The 20,070-nt window shown below is 34.9% G+C and overlaps 1 protein-coding gene across 1 annotated transcript in view; it reads right to left on the bottom strand.

Moving 5' to 3' along the window:
- Positions 1 to 20,070, bottom strand: part of LOC149951479 (uncharacterized) — a 98,862-nt gene that overhangs the window by 53,538 nt on the left and 25,254 nt on the right. The gene's annotated exons all lie outside the window — the stretch shown is intronic.

Below are 20,070 nucleotides of genomic sequence, written 5' to 3'. Positions count from 1 at the left end.
AAAATTATATCGTGATTAAATTGTACTTTAGTTTTGATTTTAATGATAAATTCTCGATTCGACCGATTATATTGATTCAATCTAATTAAAATGATTAAATCTAATTAAAAAGATTAGATCATGATTAGAATCATTAAATCTCGTTTAAATGATGGAATCCTGATTATAAAGATTAGATCATGATTAGAATGATTAAATCTCGTTTAAATCGTGATTAGATTTTCTAATCTTGATTAGATTTTCTAATCTTGATTACCCTGATTTAATCACGATTACCCTGATTTAATCACGATTACCCTGATTTAATCATTTTACTATGATTAAGACGCACCCAAAATGGAAGTGACCTGCCCCTCGATATCACCTGTTAAAATTAATACCCCTTTGTTGATTTGCGTCGTATCATTTGAAAATCAATATCCTATATTAATATTTAATAGAATCATAAGCGTATAATTTATCTCTTACTCTTATCTCTGTTATTCGTTTGAAACATCTGTCTTTGCAGGCTACCGCTGATTTTCAAAAATGTGTTTCGTAAGAAAAACTATGCTATTCTGGTGTTTTTCTAAAACTATGTCGTATGAATAATATGGTTTATAAGTTAAATATGCTTAGGCAATTTAATGTTTATATTCTATATCGTTAGGCAAGAAATGTACGCGGTAATATATATATATAGTATAAAAATATTCTATTCACGTAGATCATCTTAGCTATGTTCACAAAATCGATCCACTGGCTGGCGTTTCAGCAAAATTTCAATATAAAGAAGAAAATTGGTGCCTACTAATAAACAACTGGATGGTTTCTTTTCGCTTGTTCCGGGATTTCGGAGTAGGGTAAGAAGAGTAAGGCTATGACGTCATTTTACTCCGATTCTGTGCAGTGGCGAATAGTTCGAGTCGGAGTTAAACCGTTTTTCAAAAATGGCTGCTGGTGGCGTTTTAGCAGATAAATTATGGCCAGCAGACGACCAAATACAATATACTCTTTTAAACCTCCTTTTCAGAAGGAGTAAAAAGTGTAGCCCTAATACTCCGGAACAAGTGAATAGTTTATGGGCCGGAGTAATTCTCATCCCCGGAACAGGCCAATAAAACGATTTAGGTTAAAAAGAGTACACTTTTAGTCCGAGAATAGGCCAAAAGAAATCAGCAAGTGTTGCTGGTCGTAGTTTGCACATACTGGTTTTTGTATTGAACCAAGAATGGATTTATTTATTTCAATGGCGTGGGAAGATGTAATGAGAATAATAATAATAATAATAATCAGCTAGGCTAATACCCAAGGCACCACCTTAGGCCTAAGTCGTCAAGCGACTTTTGAAGCCTTTAATTCAGGTGGCCGGGTTACAATGCGTAGGAGGGTGGTGGCAAGCCCTGCATGCCACGCGATCGAGCCAACAGCTCCCTACACTAACTATTACCGTTAACCTCAACAAGTTTTTATGGAAGGGGAAACCGAAGAACTCGAGGGAAAACCCCTTAAACCAATGGGGAGAGAACTTGCAAACTCAACGCAGAAGGAGTTGTTCCGAGTTTTCACCCAGTGCCACAAGCTGGGATCGAAGCCGGCTCCTCTTGCTGCGAGGCGAAAGTGCTAACCACTCTGCCACCCCATACGAGCATGATTGGAATAGGCATTTCCATAAATTAACTACGACTGTCAAACTTGTTGTTGAGATAGTACAGTCGAGCCTATCGACGAATTGCAGGCCAGTAGCGGCGCTAAGGGTGGGCTGAAGTGGGCTTTAGCCCCCCTGCATTTCTGAGAGGGGCCACATATTCATAATTAAGAGGCTACATATTTTAATTTATTAATTTTCAATATCTCTAGAAATTTGTTTTATTGCGAAGAAACTTTTTTCTGGAAAAAAATCTTTCAAAATCAATTTGTTTACTCAAAAAGGTAGTAGACCATAAACATATAGATTCGGGAGGAAGGTAGCGGAAATTGAGAGAAAGTTGAAAAGAAAGGGACTTATGGGAATTTACGGAAATATCCCAGGCATGCACGTGTCCCCTCCAGGTCAGATACAAGGTCAGTAGGGGGTCCAAAAATTCGCGACGAGACCCGCAACAATAAAACGACCTTGCTCTTCTCGCTTCCTGTAAAATTTTCGGTTTTTTCGATTTTACCACTTTTGCGAAATATGGTCAATCCAAGATTCCCGCTAAGGGCCACAAAATTCTTAGGGGCCACAAAATAATTAGCCCACCTGTGAAAAAACCTTAGCGCCGCTACTGATGCAGTCTGTCTTGTGAATAGCTCTCAATAAAACATTTGCATGTGAAGAATAGGAAGTGTCACACTTATGTAACAGTATTATACACTTATGCCATGGTACTATATAAAAATATAATATTCAGCCAAGTCGCTCATAATTTAAAAATACATGTACATTTTAAGCTTGAAACTAATACAAACCATAACTAAAAATGAACTACATCTTGGTCGAACATTTATCGGAATATTAAGTTTAAGAAATTACTAAGAAAAATAAGACTTTAATGGAAATTTGAGAAACTGCAGCTTAAGCTCTCAATTTTCTTTAATAGCTTTTTGATAATAATCAGATTATATAGGGTAATAGGCTTTAGTAGGCTCATTAATTAACCGAATTAAATTACTGACTATGTAGTGGCATAAATGTAGTGTAACGGATATTAGAAAGCTAAGTTTTGTTAAGAAGAAAGCTTTCGAAAGCCGATGCTGAAATACAAATAAAAAGATGATTTAATGCGTTAGTTCTTTCCGCAAAACGCTTTCATCTTTGATGAAGTTTATTTTTGAAGTAACTAAACACACAACTGCTTTTTCTTCATATTGCCAAGACGTGGGAGGGTCGAGGGAGGTTATTTTTATTGAAGTACCTAATTTATATGAAAGCAACGATGAAAGACTTTTCGGTCTCCCAAGTGATTTCAAGTTCGTCTTTTCGCGAATTTTAAACGATATACTTCTTGGAAATGTTTATCAAAATTTGCAATTTTTGTGGGATATTAACTTAGTATAATTAGTTATTTTAATTACTGAGAAAAATTTAGCCTTTGAATGTTCCCAACATTATCAGCTTTCCATAGACTACGCATAAGGCATTCTTTTTCCAAAGAGCAGCTTTTCTTAGACTAATCACTAGGCATTCTTTGCTAAAAAGAGCAGCTTTTCTAAGACTAATTATAAGGCATTCTTTGCTCAAAGAACAGCTTTCCATGGACTAATGACAAGGCATTCTTTGCTCAAAGAGCAGCTTTCCATAGACTAATCATAAGGCATTCTTTGCTCAGAGAGCATCTTTTCTTAGACTAATGACAAGGCATTCTTTGCTCAAAGAGCAGCTTTCCATAGACTTCTCACATGGCATTATTTGCTCAAAGAGCAGCTTTCCATAGGCTACTCACAAGGCATTCTTTGCTGAAAGAGCAGCTTTCCATAGACTTCTCAGAAGGCATTCTTTGCTCAAAGAGCAGCTTTCCATAGACTACTCACAAGGTATTCTTTGCTCAAAGAGCAGCTATCCATAGACTAATCACAAGGCATTCTTTGCTCAAAGAGCAGCTTTTCTTAGACTAATGACAAGGCATTCTTTGCCCAAAGAGCAGCTTTCCATAGACTTCTCACAAGGCATTCTTTGCTTAAAGAGCAGCTTTCCATAGACTTCTCACAAGGCATTCTTTGCTCAAAGAGCAGCTTTGAATAGACTACTCATTCGGCATTCTTTGCTCAAAGAACAGCTTTTCTTAGACTAATGACAAGGCATTCTTTGCTCAAAGAGCAGCTTTTCTTAGACTAATGACAAGGCATTCTTTGCTCAAAGAGCAGCTTTTCTTAGACTAATGACAAGGCATTCTTTGCTCAAAGAGCAGCTTTCTTTAGACTAATGACAAGGCATTCTTTGCTCAAAGAGCAGCTTTTCTTAGACTAATGACAAGGCATTCTTTTCTCAAAGAGCAGCTTTCTTTAGACTAATCACTAGGCATTCTTTGCTCAAAGAGCAGCTTTCTTTAGACTTCTCAGAAGGCATTCTTTGCTAAAAAGAGCAGCTTTTCTTAGACTAATGACAAAGCATTCTTTGCTCAAAGAGCAGCTTTTCTTAGACTAATGACAAGGCATTCTTTGCTCAAAGAGCAGCTTTCTATAGACTTCTCAGAAGGCATTCTTTGCTCAAAGAGCAGCTTTCCATAGACTACTCACAAGGCATTCTTTGCTCAAAGAGCAGTTTTTCTTAGTATAGATACAAACCGCTAGATGGCATACTCATTGTGGGAGGATGCGAGTTTTTATAAGTTGACATTATCATAATGGTGCCAATATTTGACGATAGATGGGGTATCTCCCTCTAAAGGTCCTTCTTTCGTAGAGTGAAATATTTCTTATATAAGATAGCATGAGGGTGATTTGGAGAATGAACCAAGAATCTAAGGGAACTCACTGTTCCCGATATTGTGACACGGTAGGCATGGCCTAAATCGGAAGGCTTACTGAGGTACATAAGCCGCTTTGAAGCGCCTCAAGAAATCTGTTTGACTATTACTACGTGAGGCTTTGTTGAAGATTACGTGACTGCAAGGTTCGTAAAAAAGGGAACTATAAGATTGCCTTGATCGCGTGGTTTTTAATCCAAATATTACGGCTTTTGCGTTGCTAGGTAAAATCGTGACGTCACCCAGATGAGATCGTATTGAAAATCAACGGAAGCTCGTCTGGGTGACGTCATCAATTTTAACTCGTACAGAAATTTTTTCAAACATTTTCTTGATCGAAACCCCCATAAGGCGACAGTACGTGCGAGAAAGTTAGGTTAGGCTTAGATCATTAATTTTTTCAAGTTTAGAAATGAAATGGATTCCAGTTAATTTGATAAAAAAAAAACCTCAGCCACATGTGGCTTATGGGTCTAAAACTTACTAGGCCTAATCATTTAACCGACAAAAACGGCTCCATTTTGTTCCAGGTTCGCTACGAAACTACGTCGGAAATCGACATCAGCGACGCCAAGTTTTTCCACATTGAACTAAAATTAACCGTGATTTTCCTATTCCCAGTATTCACGCGTTCTTTTAAAAGCCTGAACTAATGTTGTTAATTTTCCGGAAAAATAAAATGCGGAAAATTTTCCGCAAATCGGAAAAATAAAAAATTGAAACATTAATTAATTTTTAAGGGTTTTAATGTTTTTAACTTTTTATCGATATATAATGTCTAATATCAGTAAACACACTACAAAACATTGATAGTGTTACATTGTTAATCTGCTTAAACTAGTCTAGAGGTTTAGCTTTCCTTTTAGATTCGAAAAAATTAGGTGAAAATGCCGATGGATTTAAATTTGCAAACAATATATTAGACTAATCATGAAAACTTCTTTTCTTTTTTTCGGAAAAATACGGAAAATTTTCCGGAAAAAAAGGCCTCGGTCATTTTCCAACTTGCAACTCTAGCCTGAACTGAATCTTAGCGACGCAAAAAATTATCATAGTCATATATACATTTTCTAGGTTAAACGTCAAATATCATTTTCATAGATCTAGGAGATAGTCACATGACGTCATCCACAGACCAAAGACAGACTGACCGAATCTATTGCGGTAGGATTGCTATTCCGTAGAAAATAGATTTCTTGAATAGAAAATTGTGTTCGTTCTCAAATATTTTCAGTCTGCTTTTTTGCGTCTTGTCTCTTTGATTTGAAAAGCTTTCGTGAGGCGTCAAAAACAAAGTTGAAAAGGCCATTCGAGGGCTGCGGGAACAAAAATTGGGTCACGGGTGAAATCTTTTCCCGTCATTTCAATCAGAAACAGTTTGAATCAAAGTAGAATTCATTCTTTGGTCTCGCGCTATCGAGATTGAAAACTGTTTAAACTAGACGCTTATAAATGAATGCGCGATTTAAATTTAGAATATACTTTTCGGGTGTATGTCTAAAAATTTAAAAGCCATAGTGAACATTATATTATATTTCTTTAGGCTAGACTACATTTAAAAAAATTTTAAATATGATTTTGGTCTCAAAAAATAAAAGTATATATTTACTTTATTATTTCCTTTAAGAATAAACCTTATTTAAATTTAATATATCCCTTTTGGAGTATTAATATTAAAAACTACTGCTTTATAAATGATAAATATAGCTTAATAATTGATAAATATAGCATAGTAATTGATAAATATAGCATAGTAATTGATAAATATAGCATAGTAATTGATAAATATAGCATAGTAATTGATAAATATAGCATAGTAATTGATAAATATAGCATAGTAATTGATAAATATAGCATAGTAATTGATAAATATAGCATAGTAATTGATAAATATAGCATAGTAATTGATAAATATAGCTTTAAAATTGATAAATATAGCATAGTAATTGATAAATATAGCATAGTAATTGATAAATATAGCATAGTAATTGATAAATATAGGTTTAAAATTGATAAATATAGTTTTATAATTGATAAATATACCTTTACAATTGATAAATATAACTTTACAATTAATAAAGATACATTTATAATTGATAAATATAGCTTTAATATTTATAAATATATCATTTAAATAATTATCAATATATCATTTAAATAATTATAAATATCTTATTTAAATAATTATAAGTATCTTATTTAAATAATTATAAGTATCTTATTTAAATAATTATAAATATTTCTTCTAAATTATTATAGATATCTCTTTTAAATATTTATAAATATATATTTTAAATTATAATAAAAATTTCTTTAAAATATTTATAAATATATTATTTAAATTATAATAAATGTGTTTATAAATATTGTTCAAAACTTTCATTGAGAAAATCATGATAAATATATATTTTAAATTATCATAAAATGACAATAAATGTGTTTATAAATTTTGTTTATTCGCCAAAATAACTTAATAAAACGCTCATAGATACTTTCAGTAGAAAATTATCTATGTTGTATTAAAAGTTTTAAACATTTATTATCGACGTGAAAATATCATCAAATTCGTAGTGTATAAAAGTTGAAATTTCCTCCAAAAACGTATATCAAATTACCTTTGAAAGTCGTAACTCATTAAGCGAAGCTTACCCCTGCTTAAGCGAACATTTTAAGTTTTCAGGGCAAGCCCTTAAAATTCCAACCCACATTGAGCATTACCGTCTAACAACTCCCCGGAGAAAAGCTATTTGGCGTGTATTAGGACTGTTTTATTTTTACTTGGAATACATTTGCCAGCGCCATCTCACGACTATGTTTGGCGGCGTCGCCTTAATATTTCCGGTTCCAAGTTTTAATCCCTTTTATTTGGAAAAGTTGGCGCGTTTAAATTCTCGCTTCATTTTTCAATATTTATTCACTTTTAGGACGTCGTGAGTTCCGAGGAATATTTTAATTATAAATTCGTCCTCCAGTTTGGTACTACTCTACACGCCGTTTGTATTTATTGAATGGCGTTTATAATCTGACTGTACAGTGGAAGGTTTACGGTTAGGTCTAGTCCGCGTCGCTTTGATAGCGAACCTAAATGTCAAGTGTTACGACAGCTTGGAGACCGGGTCTTAATTTTGGTCCTTGTTTGGATTTCGGACTTGGGAGAGTTTGCACAGCGCAATTTTCATCATGGTTTCCATTTATGATAATCGTCTCCAAGTTGAATCTACTACGGCCACTTTCTCTACAACTATATTTGTTTAAAACTTGGCTGAAAAATTTAAAATTTCTATGGAACATTCCTCGTGCAGAGGGACATTTATTAGTGCAGAATTGAATGACCTTGAACCATGTCTTCAAGGTCATTCAAAAACTGTCTCAAGAACCGTTGGGTTTACGGATATGGTTTCAATTAAAAGGTTTTTGCTTGTAATATTATTAGTTCAAAGAACTTTGATTTGACCAATTTAACCAATCACATAGATCCCTTTATTTAGCGGACTATATTTCTGGCGGAGGCCGAAAAATCCCCGCCTTTGGTAATGGTCGAGGGCAACAGTGACTTCGAGTATACGATAAAATCAACTTGTAGCGCGTGTTAGCCAGAAAATGTTGCTATTTAAAATATTCCCATTTCAACAATTTTGTGTTTTCGCTAATATAATACTTTAATTTGAGTAATATAATAACAAAATTAATGAACAAAACTTTGGTGTTATATTACAGCACTTTTAGGCCCAGTACAATATCGCAAAATAGTAAAACAATTTTCAGAACTTATGACTGACCATTTGGGCCTTAAAGAAAATTAATATTACTTTCAAGATGTTGAGATAATCTTTTAAATGTACGTTAAATTGCTTTCATAAATCCCAATGATGAATCGATTTCGTTTCTTTCATATAGAAAGATAAACGTTAAGGCTTTCGGACCTTTCATAGATGAAAGATTTGGGCACTTACATCGGATAAGATACACATTATTTATCTCCAAGATTGGTGCTTATGTGAAGAATGTGAAAGCTTTGGCGAGTGAGGTTCACCATTTAGAGTCGATACCGTAATTCTGGAAATATTTATTGCAATCTAGCTAATGGCCAAATACTAGCCCATTTTTTTGGGGGTATCTACCCCTTTACCGCAAAACGCGGTGTAAAAAAAATCTAGAAATTTTGAAACAGATATGAAGTTTACCCCCGCGGAAAGCTAAATTCTTTTTGTAGTGTAAAAAAAATATTTTATATTTTATATCGTTCTGAGTAAAGGGTGTTTTTTTTATTTTCAACCTAGAATCGCCAAAAAGTAGCCGTGTACAAGACTCAGTAGCAAAAAAAAATAATCTAAAGAACTGGAAGCAGTAAAACCAGAAAAAGAAGGCAAATAATTCTTGGGGGCCAAAACCTCGCATTATCGTTAAATCTTTTTTTCTCGGGGTCCCAACGTTGATATTTCAGCCTTTTTATGACTTATACGAGTTCTATCCCCCTTTTCGCTACCCCTTCAGAAACCCAGATAACGCAAACGTAACAGTCAAAAGGGATAAAAAAAAAAAAAGGAGATTGGGATGCCATTTTTCTCTTCTTCCCTTACGTTCCCCCCTTACCCCCCCCGCAAATGTCCGCGGGCCATTTTGTCTTTATTAAGCTATACTGAGGTATAACCCATATTTCCTTAACCTATATTTGGCTTACCCATAACTGGTATAACATATAAAAGGGGTCGTTGACTCGACTGTTTATTTTTAAATGAATTGAAGTTTTTCACCATTTTCATTTTGAGTTCTTATATCGGACACAAACTAAGTCAGATTTTACTTTTATTTGTGATGAAAACTATTGGACGTTGAATGTCTAGCTTTTGATTGGCTGTAGACAAGTGGCCAGGGAGGGTTATTCTTCAATTTATGTTCGGAGCTGTTGGCTCGCGTGGCGTGAAGGGCTTGCCACCACCTTCCTACGCATTGTAACCGGGCCACCTGTTTAAGGCATTAAAAGTCGCTAGATTACTTGGGTCTATGTTGGTGCCCTGGTTATTAGCCTATAGCTGATTATATATATTATTAATATAATTGATAATTGTGTACACAAATAACTAAATAACCAATTGAGACGCATTACGCTTAAAGGCCTAGGTTTTCTACTGCCTGTTTTCCTTTAAGTTCACTTCCCGCCGCGCAAATATCCTGGTGGTAGGCCAACCGCACAACACGTTGGTCTACCACCAGGATATTTGGGCGGCGGGAAGTAAACTTAAAGGAAAACAGGCAGAAGAAAACCTAGGCCTTTAAACCTTTTAGTGTACCATCGTAAGCTAGCCTGCCTACTTGAGTAGGCTGGTTAATTCTTATTGGTTAAATAAAACACGTCATTCGTATAATGCCTAATGAACCCTGCCTTTTGCTATTAAAGAGATTTATGAATATTATTGAGTTAAATAAGTTATCGTTCCAATTTAACAGTACAGATTTCTTTATAACCTAATCATTTGTAAAAGTGTAATCATGGATAGTAAATTAAGAGGACAGGTTTTCGATAGACTTCCACAGTGCATTTTATTTCTCCCCGCGTATCAATCAGCTCGAGAGACTCCGAGGGAGTCTTGCAAGGTCGTTTGTTCCACGTGATCTTAAAATTTCAAAATGGCAATCTAATGCGGTTGATATTGTTACGTAATTTTTTGCGCTTTATATTTTAGTAATTTTTAATTTTGGTTTTTTAATTCAACAAAAACTATCAACTGATATTTAGTATATCACATTTAATCTATAAAAACGTGAAAAAATACTTTTTGGCGTAAAAATGTACTTCGTGTTTATCTTTTTTCTTTTTTCGAACAGTATCGTCCACTCTTAACGATATTTGTTTTTTCAAATAACCTTGTCCGACTCCCTTAGTGTGATTGGTTTACGGGGGCTAAAAACCAGGCTTTTTACCGATCCTCTAAAATCTACTATCCATGGTATAATCCACATGGTATATTTATTAATTAATTATTTTATTAAAATATTTGAAATGCCAGGGTGTTACGGATAAGTATGTAAAAAATTCAGAGGCGTGTTCTATGGATTATCATAGGTAAGAAATGTCTCCGGAACATGAGTCCTAAAGTGCTTCGTTTTAGAGGTATGGGATTCCAAAAATCAACCCCAAAAACGGTTTGGTTCAAAATTTTGAAAACCCATTTCTCTGAAAAGAAGCACTTTAGGACGCATGTTCATTCGATATTTTTTACTCATTGGGACCGATAGAACATGCCCCTGAATTTTTTACATTGTTTTCCGTAACACCCTGTATATATAAAAAGTTAATAACGCTTATGATCGTTACATTTTCTGAGTAAACGAAAGTTTGGCGAGACATTTATATCTATTGCCATTTATGGGTAATAGCACTTCGCTATTAGCAGGTCTGCCGACTTCTATCGAAATGGATATTTTCCCTTCGTGTGAAATATGAGGAGTCCCTCCTTTTCAATCCGGTATCAGTGTTTTATGCCCTAACGCTTCCGTGTTTCCCAACGGAAATCGTCTCTCCCCTCTTAAACCTTTCCCCCCCGCACAGTTTTTCTTATTTTAGGAGGGTGGGCCACCTAGGGTTCGGTTCGCTAATACTGGAAGTAGCCCAATTTGGAAATAGCACCCCCTTCGTCTTTTTCCACTTATCTAGACACGGTTGTATAGTCGAGCTAGAGTCTCGGAGTGCTAGACGCGAAATATCGACGTTAGGCCTTTGCCGGGCCTCGGCTCATCGAGAGAACGCGGGAAATGAAGTTTGGTCCCCGAAGAGATCACTTTTTGGCCTATTTCTAGTTTTCAGGTTGATTAAATTTGTAAGCGAGAGATGGCAGGACGGATGCTGCTATTCGACATTTTCCGAAGTCTTTGGAAATCGAATCTAATTTAATATCTAGCTGCGCGTTACCGAAGCCGAGTCCCGTCTTTTCCATTAAACTAAAAGCTGATACGGAACTCTCCGGCGTAGTTCATTTCATTTTTCTACGGGAAAGGAACGTAATTATATTCGTATCGACAGAAGGGAATAATCCATCTCGTATAGAGAAGTGTACTTTTAATTTCTATTATAGACTATACTGGGTGAAAACACGCATTAACTCCGTCCGTGTTGAGTTTGCAAGATCTCTCTGCACTGGTAATAAAAACTGGTTCAGGTTAACGGTAATAGTGAGTGCAGGAAGCTGTTGGTTCGCGTGGCATGAAGGACTTTCCACCACCATCCTGACCAGTATAATCCGGCCACCTGAATGAAAGGCATTAGATGACTTGGTTGTGAGGCTTCATACATAAGAATGACTAGGCTGAAGCCTAAGGGCCCACCAAGATCAGGGGATGTTGAGGGGTTTAGGGGGCCAAATATGCTCGAAGCCTAGGGGCCCTGCCATGGGTTAATACGGCACTGTGACTTGGGCCTAAGGCGACGCTTTGTTTATTAGCCTAGCTGATTATTATTATTATTATTATTATTGACTTAATTAGGGCTCGGCGTTCGGATAAGAAATTTTTCGTTAATTTCTTTTATATCCATATATCAGAAAATTATCCAAATAAAAACTTATTTGTTGCATATAAAGAATAATATCCATAAATGAACAGTTAATCGAATTTTTTATGATTAATTGATATTTTGGCGGTTAATTTATCCGTTTCCCAGAGCCCTAGACTTAATTTATTTAAAAAAAAAACAATCTAATAAAAATCAAGTTTCAAATTATTAAAATATTTTATTTTAGCTTTTAAAGGTTCTGAGGTGGTTCAACCAGGAAATTATATATCTATACACTGGGAATGTCTCTAAATAAGACCATGATGGCCCTGGTGATTCCCATAGAAACGGGCGTGGTTTCAGGCCCAGATTTTTTCTCGCATCCCCTTGCATTAAAATAATTTATAATAATAATTTTATCTTTTAAAACCAACGAAATACATAATTTTTCAAATGAGTGAATTCTTCTAGTAAATGTCTTCCATTAACAACGTACTTTAAGTCCAACCATTTTCTCCAAGTGTATCTGCAGCAAAGTTGTAAAGAGGCCTTTGACAATCCTAGTATATAAACCCATAATTTCCTGATACAATCGAAAAAGTTGATATATTTAGTAATATCATATTTCTTATAATATCTTTAGACACTAGAATTTAAGAGTATAAAAGTTTGAATTTTAAGTGATACCAATTTCCAGGATCAGATTTAATCAGCTTGATAAATATATAAATGTAGTTAATCGTGAGCCACTTGCCCCCCAAATATATTTAATTAGTTTCCGCTAAATTAAAATATTTCTTAAATAAATAACCAGTGTATACGCGAGTTTAATTATAAGGTACCCATTAATTCAAGCAGCATCTCATTTCACGCGACTTTGCTCACGACAGCTCATCCGATTTCAATCTAAAACTTTTATCCGCTGATGACAATTTCACGGTCTGCGAGCTATAATTTAATCAGAATTACATAGACCGGTATTAACTTTCGTTGCAATGCCGCGATTAGGAATCGTTTGAAAAATGGCGAGCCAAATTCGTCAATTATATACAGGGTGGAAGCCTCAGCCGTGGTCCAGCCTCGAAACTTCTCCTAGTACACCAGAGTGCTGCGGGTGGAACACTTCTACAGGCGCTGGTATGCCAAAAATAGACCAATGGGAGAATTGGATGACTCAGCCGTTTTCCAGCCTCGGTACTTTTAGTAGTCTAAAAACAGACCAATGGAAGAATTAGAAGCGCATCTTCCAAATGCTTTTTCCGGCGATTCGATAAAGATGCGCTTCTAATTAAGCCATTGGTCTATTTTTGGAATACCAGCGCCTGTAGAAGTGTTCGACCCGCAGCACTCTGGTGTACTAGGAGAAGTACAGAGGCTGGACCACGGCTGAGGCTTCCACCCTGTATAGGGGATTTATTCGATAAGGTATAACATACGTATTCAAATATTTCCGCTTTTCAGTAAGAAAAAAATTAACGCAAAATTTATTAAATTGTTCACACCGTACAACAGGTTAAGCCTTTAGCTACTAAACGTGTACGTAGAACTTGTAGGATGGTAGGTGTAGAATTATTGTGCTTGGACATTTTTCTCTAAGCGTTTTCAGTGACGGTTTTCTAGCACATGACGAGGGAGAGGTCACTATCATGATTATTAGAATATACTAAAAAATGAAATAAGATTGAGTCATGATTAAAATTATTAATTTATAGGTAAATGCCTTAAATCATGGTTGAAATAATTAATTCGTGATTAGAATGATTAAATTGTAATTAAATAGATAAAATCGTTATTAAATCATTATTAAATGGACTAAATAACTATTCAATTATTAAACCGAAATTTTATTGAGTAAATCGTTAATAAAATGATTAAACCAAAATTTGAATGACTAAACCTTGAATAAAATTATTAAACCGAAAATTTAATGATTAAACCTTGAATAAAATGATTAAACCCAAATTTTAATGATTAAATAGTGAATAAAATGATTATATGAAGATTGAAATGATTAAATCTAGATTGAAATGATTAAATCTAGACTTAAATGATTAAATCTAGACTGAAATGATTAAATCTAGATTAGAATGATTAAATCTAGATTAAAATGGTTAAATCTAGATTGAAATGATTAAATCTAGACTGAAATGATTAAATCTAGACTGAAATGATTAAATCTAGACTGAAATGATTAAATCTAGACTGAAATGATTAAATCTAGACTGAAATGATTAAATCTAGATTGAAATGATTAAATCTAGATTGAAATGATTAAATCTAGATTGAAATGATTAAATCTAGATTGAAATGATTAAATCTAGATTGAAATGATTAAATCTAGATTGAAATGATCAAATCTAGATTGAAATTATTAAATCTAGATTGAAATGATTAAATTTTTAATAATTTAATCATTATTATATCTTTTGTAAACTAAACCTGTGGAAGAAATTATTTATTACAGAACCAGAAATAAATTAAATTTCTTTTACAAGGGACGCAATCAGCTAGCTCAGACTTTCACAAGAAAGCCAAATATAAAATTTACAAAAATCTAATTTTAAAGTTTATTTCGGTTATTGTTAAGACGTATTTCGAAAACCAACGGCCCTTCAAAATATAAATGTCCCAAAAAATGTAATAACCGATTTAAAAGGTGAATTACGGTTTAAAAAATTTAAACATCCATTTATTTTTCAAAATTATTTCAAAAACCAAAATAAACCTACAAATATTCCAAAGATGATATTAGTCTCGCGAAAGATACAGAACGAAGAAATTAGCATAGTTTTAACATGTTGTCAACAATATTTGTCATTACGTAAATGTTAACCACGCCCCTTAAAGGTATCCTAACATTGTAAGAAATAAGCATTTTGTTAATTAGTTTTTTGCCCGTTATTCAGATCAAATTTGCCATCGTATCATTGAGTAACAAATACTATCTAAGCGGATAGCTTAGGAATGTATATAAGAAAAGATTTAATCGTAAAGTCCGCAAAGGGTGCCATTCTGTAATCATTTCTCTCCGCAGCTTGTTAGCCTTCCCTCGGACCAACGGCGAGACAAAATCCCCCGAGGCTATTAGCGGGCGGCCATCGCTTTATTTCTCACGGCCTGTCGATTGCCAGCGGTCATCTCCTTGACCAACGGCCCAAGCTTGCTCCCTCCTACTCGGCCGAGCTATCCCTAATACTCGTTCAATAATAATGGCCAGAGAGATTGCTGGCGAATACGAGCTTATAGATGGCGATGTAAACCTATCCACTCTTTCTCTCTATCCTACAGTTCAGCCTTAATGAGTCGGAAAGCGATACCCATTGCCACACAACCGCTCATCGCGGAGCCAAAACCAAGTAACTCCCTAATGACCTTGTTTTGACGAAACAAGGTCATTCTACGTAGGTCAATGCGTAGAAAATTGGGTTCTGAATTGTTTCTTAAAGGGATAATGAAAAGCCTATAATACAGGGTGTTTCAAAAGGTTATGAAAAAACTTTTAACTGCGTTGAACCGTGATAGAACATAAAATCTCTAAAAGCCTCGTTGATATTTTAATCCCTTATTGACTCGTTATTGAAGTTCACACATACGCCGCAAGTGATATTGGCGCTGTGTGTAATTTCCAGCAAACATTTGATTGAAACTTGAAACGCTGTTATCACGAAAACTGTCACTTAGTTTGTCGAAATAACGAGCAAATTATTAATTCTAAACATTTAATTATATTTTAAACACTCGAATCGTTTCCCGCCATCAACGTAACTTATAGGTCCTTTAAATTACGTTATACAGGGTGTTTCAAAAGGTTATGCAAACATTTTAAGGAGTTGTAGGGGGTGAGTTGAGAAGTATGCCTGTTTTTCCCCATTTTCCTACGATGAGTTAAAAGAGCGCCAGAGAGCTTCAAAGTGTGGCCTACTAGCCCCGGGAAGTAGGCTGCGACAAGCGCAAAACCATCGAAATTTTGGCGGTTAATTAATCCGTTGCCCCGAGATCTAGTGCTGATAGCTACTCGCTTTCTGTAATACCAAGAATCTTTTTATTTATACCTCGAAAGGATGACTATATTGAGACGCTCCTGGGCCATCATGGTCTGATTCACCCCTGTCACGTGAGGAGGGACTTTAAAGACTTCACTTTTAGAGAAGCTTACTCTTCGAGTGGGGTGGCGGAGTGGTTAGCACTTTCGCCTCGCAGCAAGTGGAGCCGGGTCCGATCGGAACAACTCCTTCTGTATTGAGTTTGCAAGTTCTCTCTCTACTGGTTTAAGGTTTTTCCCGAGTTCTTCGGTTTCCCCTTCCCATAAAAACTCGTTGAGTAAATCAGGTTTTAAGTTGTCAAAGACATTTTCGTTTCCATGGCAAAACGAAAGCCCATTCTTGTCAACCCTTTAGGGATTTTCAAATTCCGCGAATTGGAGGATCTTAAAATTCATTTTGCACGTGAAAATACGCCGCCATGTTAGGGTAAAAAAGCGGATAAATAAGATTGCTATCCCTCACAGTGTAAAGGTAAAAACGCCATTTGGAAATCGGACAATTTGAACGAAATCAGAGCTGAACACCTTGCTTGGCCCAAGGTGGTGCCTTAGCTATTAGCTATAGCTAATCATTATTATAGCATTAGGCTGATTGGCAGCCACGCTAAAAAACGTCTCAACAAATAACATTATCCCTAAATAAAAATAAATACATTTTTGGTAATCCTATTGGTGCCCATCTAAGGATATTCCTGGTACATCTAAAAACCTAGAAACCAAGTAACTCGAGATAGTCGATATTTGTTCTTCAGTCTCCTAGCAACGTCGCCACGTTGTCCTTCTTGGCGCATTCTTACGGTTTGGCTTAGTCCTATTATCAGTTGCATTCTTATTTCTGTCGGTTAGTGTCTCGGGGTCCGGGAGGGGAGCGATTGAACGCGGTGGCTGATATGGCGGCGATGGTGCCCCCGGATTAAGTATTTATGCACATTCTCAGATAATCACTCTCCCGTTTAACCTAGTTATTGATCCACATCCGCCTGCGCGAAATGTCTTTGATCTAATGCCAGTATTTCGACCGAATTAGCTAAGTTTGGAAGGTGGGTTCCCGTGGGCCATTTTAACGTATGTGTCTTGTTATTAAATTGGCGAAGTTTAATATAAAGATGTTTAGGAAATCTATTGTTATTAAAATATTCATTAGTAAAGGATTGTGTAAGCGGAGATTTAACCAGATCTAAATTAGAAAGTTTACCCGCGCTTAGCGATATAAATAAAATTATAAGGGCATTGTTTCCAAATTTAATTATCACGGCTGATTTATTTACAACTCCGAGTGAAGCGATCACTTCTACTGGTTAGGAAATATTATTGGATCTTTGTGTTTTGTGCTGACTCAATAACAAACGCAAAATGTTTCTAAGGAGAAATTTAAGCAGTTGATGAACTTTTCTGTGCTTTATATTTTGCTTTAAGTCTTTCAGAGTTTATACTTTGTAGAATAAAATAAAATAAATGAAAATCATTTGGGGTTAATGGTAAAATTTATTTTGACAGTGAAATTTTTGTAGAAGTGACATAATTACCAATTTTATCCAAACGTTTTTGAATTTTTGTTAATTTTAGGTAGTTCTAAAATATCCTCAAAATAGACACTGGTGACAATCTAGAATGACGTAGAAAATTTTAATTTCCCATCCTGCAGCTTGAAATATTTTGTTATTTTACTACATCCTAGACAGTCGCGCCACCCGTGAGTATTGAAAGAAGCTTGACCTTCCCTGCTTGGATTATACTCCTTTTAAATCAGGTATTTTGTATTTTATTGAATTTATTAATTTTTAAATAATTATATTTATAATCTCAAAAAAAATTAAATGATTATTTAAATTTAATTTTTAAGTTTAATATTTTTATTTATGAATTTTAGTATTGGAATTGTTTAAAAGCCTATCGTTTTCCATTTCATATTTCTTCGTTGGAATAGATTATTTAAATCAACTTACTTTTGTTAAGTAGATTCGACCTATTGGTACGAGCTATTTGTAAGTTCTTAAATTTCTTCAAATTTGTTTAGGGTTTAGCTTTTTTATCCTTTTTCATTATGGACTAATCTACTTATTCACGTATTTCATCATCCTTTACAATGCAAAATATCTTATTCTTTACCAAATAGATGTCTTGGTAAAAAAAACATTTTTTTAATCAATAATTAGGTTTTTCTCGTAAGTTCAAAGAAAATAATGTGTGTTTTTTTAAGTTTATTAATAAGTTTTTGTTTATAAGGCAACACAGAATAGTTTTTGTCGTGTTTTTACCAAGTCTTAAAATGTAATCTTTTTTTCCCTTTGCAGTAATGCGATAACCCTAAAATTTAAAGACTCGATTAGAGTGTTTTCTTTCCAGTAGACAACGCGCAATTGACAAACTATAGCGGAATATTTTGGCGAAACTGTAATTTCGTTCGCAGCTTTTTCGTTGTTTGCGCGTAAACGAAACGACAATTTCTTCTATATATGCAAATTACCCCAAAGGTTCTTTTCGCGTTATCCTGTCGGTTTAGATTTCGTAACGTTACAAAACGCCATCTAACGGTGAACCTTTGTCTTACGTCTAGCTACAACGGTAGGGAATCGTCAGTGTTGAAAGTCGTTTTAATATCGTGAGAGGGCGGTCCAATTTCACCCTTTTACGCGAGATAGAACGAGGGTTTGCGTGGCTTAGTCCGCACTTTATTTGGTGAGCCTGGCATTTATACTTCGGCCTCTGTCTGAATAGTTTGCTTCTGTTGTGTTTTGTCGGGCTCTCCCGGAGAAAGAAAGACAGATATATACGGAAACAGAAGTGGTTGAAAGACTGAAACAAAAGCCAGCGATCTTTTCGCCTTCAACTCTATCGATCCGCAGTCGAGTCGGTCGTAGCCCGAGAAGGAAGACTTTTATCCCAGCGAAATCTAGCTCGCCAGATATCGTCTTGCAAAACGCCATCCAACTGAGAATCGCAGCGCCGGCGAGATCAAAGTTCACCTCTCTCAGCTTCTCACTCCCACATATCTCCTTATATTGTATTTCACTTTCAGGCTGCATATTTTATTGTGTTGAGACTTAGAAAAGACTTATTGTTTTTTAAAAGATATTATAATTTCTAAATTATTTTTGTGTAAAAGTGGCGAAATAGAATACTTCTCTTACGAGAAACATAACCATTTTCTTTTCCTGCTAATTTAATTATCTTGAAAGGAGTACCTTCTCGGAACAATAATGCAACCAGAGTTATTCAACGTTAAAGAGGTTTGATTACACAGTAAGTAAGACTTTGTTCCCCCCTCAAATGAATGAATGAGAGGAGTTTTACGTTGATTTGTCAACAGCACCTTTTATGGGGTCCATTATGAAAAAAATTTCATAATATTTATTTACTTTCATAACTTAGAAAATTAATATTTTCAGTCAATATTTATTTTAAATTATAGATATCTTTAATTAATGTGATTAACAATGTTATGTATGTTTTACCTAGATGGAAATTCCATGCAATAAAGATAAAAGAGAGGGAATTTCGGGAACGCAAGTCTGACATACGGGCGCCATCCAAAAACTTTCCGTAATCTAACCTCATAAAATTGAATAACTCTGATACAACTTAGTTTATTATTTTGATAATACTAGTGACATACAGCGGCGAAAAATGTAACAAGTCGTAATTTTTTCGTCTGCTCGCTCTAGTTCAATCTCGAAGCAGCTGAAAAATCATTCAATAATATTGATCCAAGCAGACGAATTCAAAGCATGTAGTATGATTTTATAAATGTAGATGGCACGAGGAGTGAAGAACTAAAACTCTAGTGGTGCAAACTAAGCCCTCACTCTCTCACGGTACGTAAATAGAGTTATTCACCATAATTAGTGCATTACGCTTTCAGGGAGCTCTTAGAAACACGACTAAAGTTCCCTTCGAAATCTGAATACGGTCCCTCGCTAATGAACCAAGTAACTATATATGGATCAACTAATTTAACTTAAATTTTGTTTGTGAACCTTTGGCTTGTAATTCCCCAGACAGGAGCTAAAGCTTTTATCTAAAAACGTTTCCAAGTTCTCATTTACCAAAATAAACCATTCGATGATACAACGATTTTACAGTTCGTATATATTTAATTTTATATAGGTTTT

The sequence above is a fragment of the Leiobunum rupestre genome, chromosome 3, assembly GCF_980474605.1.
Source record: "Leiobunum rupestre chromosome 3, qqLeiRupe1.1.hap1, whole genome shotgun sequence".
Taxonomy (NCBI): Eukaryota; Metazoa; Arthropoda; class Arachnida; order Opiliones; family Sclerosomatidae; genus Leiobunum; species Leiobunum rupestre.
Note: the sequence above shows the minus strand (reverse complement) of the source record. Positions and strands in the feature narration are given on the sequence as shown.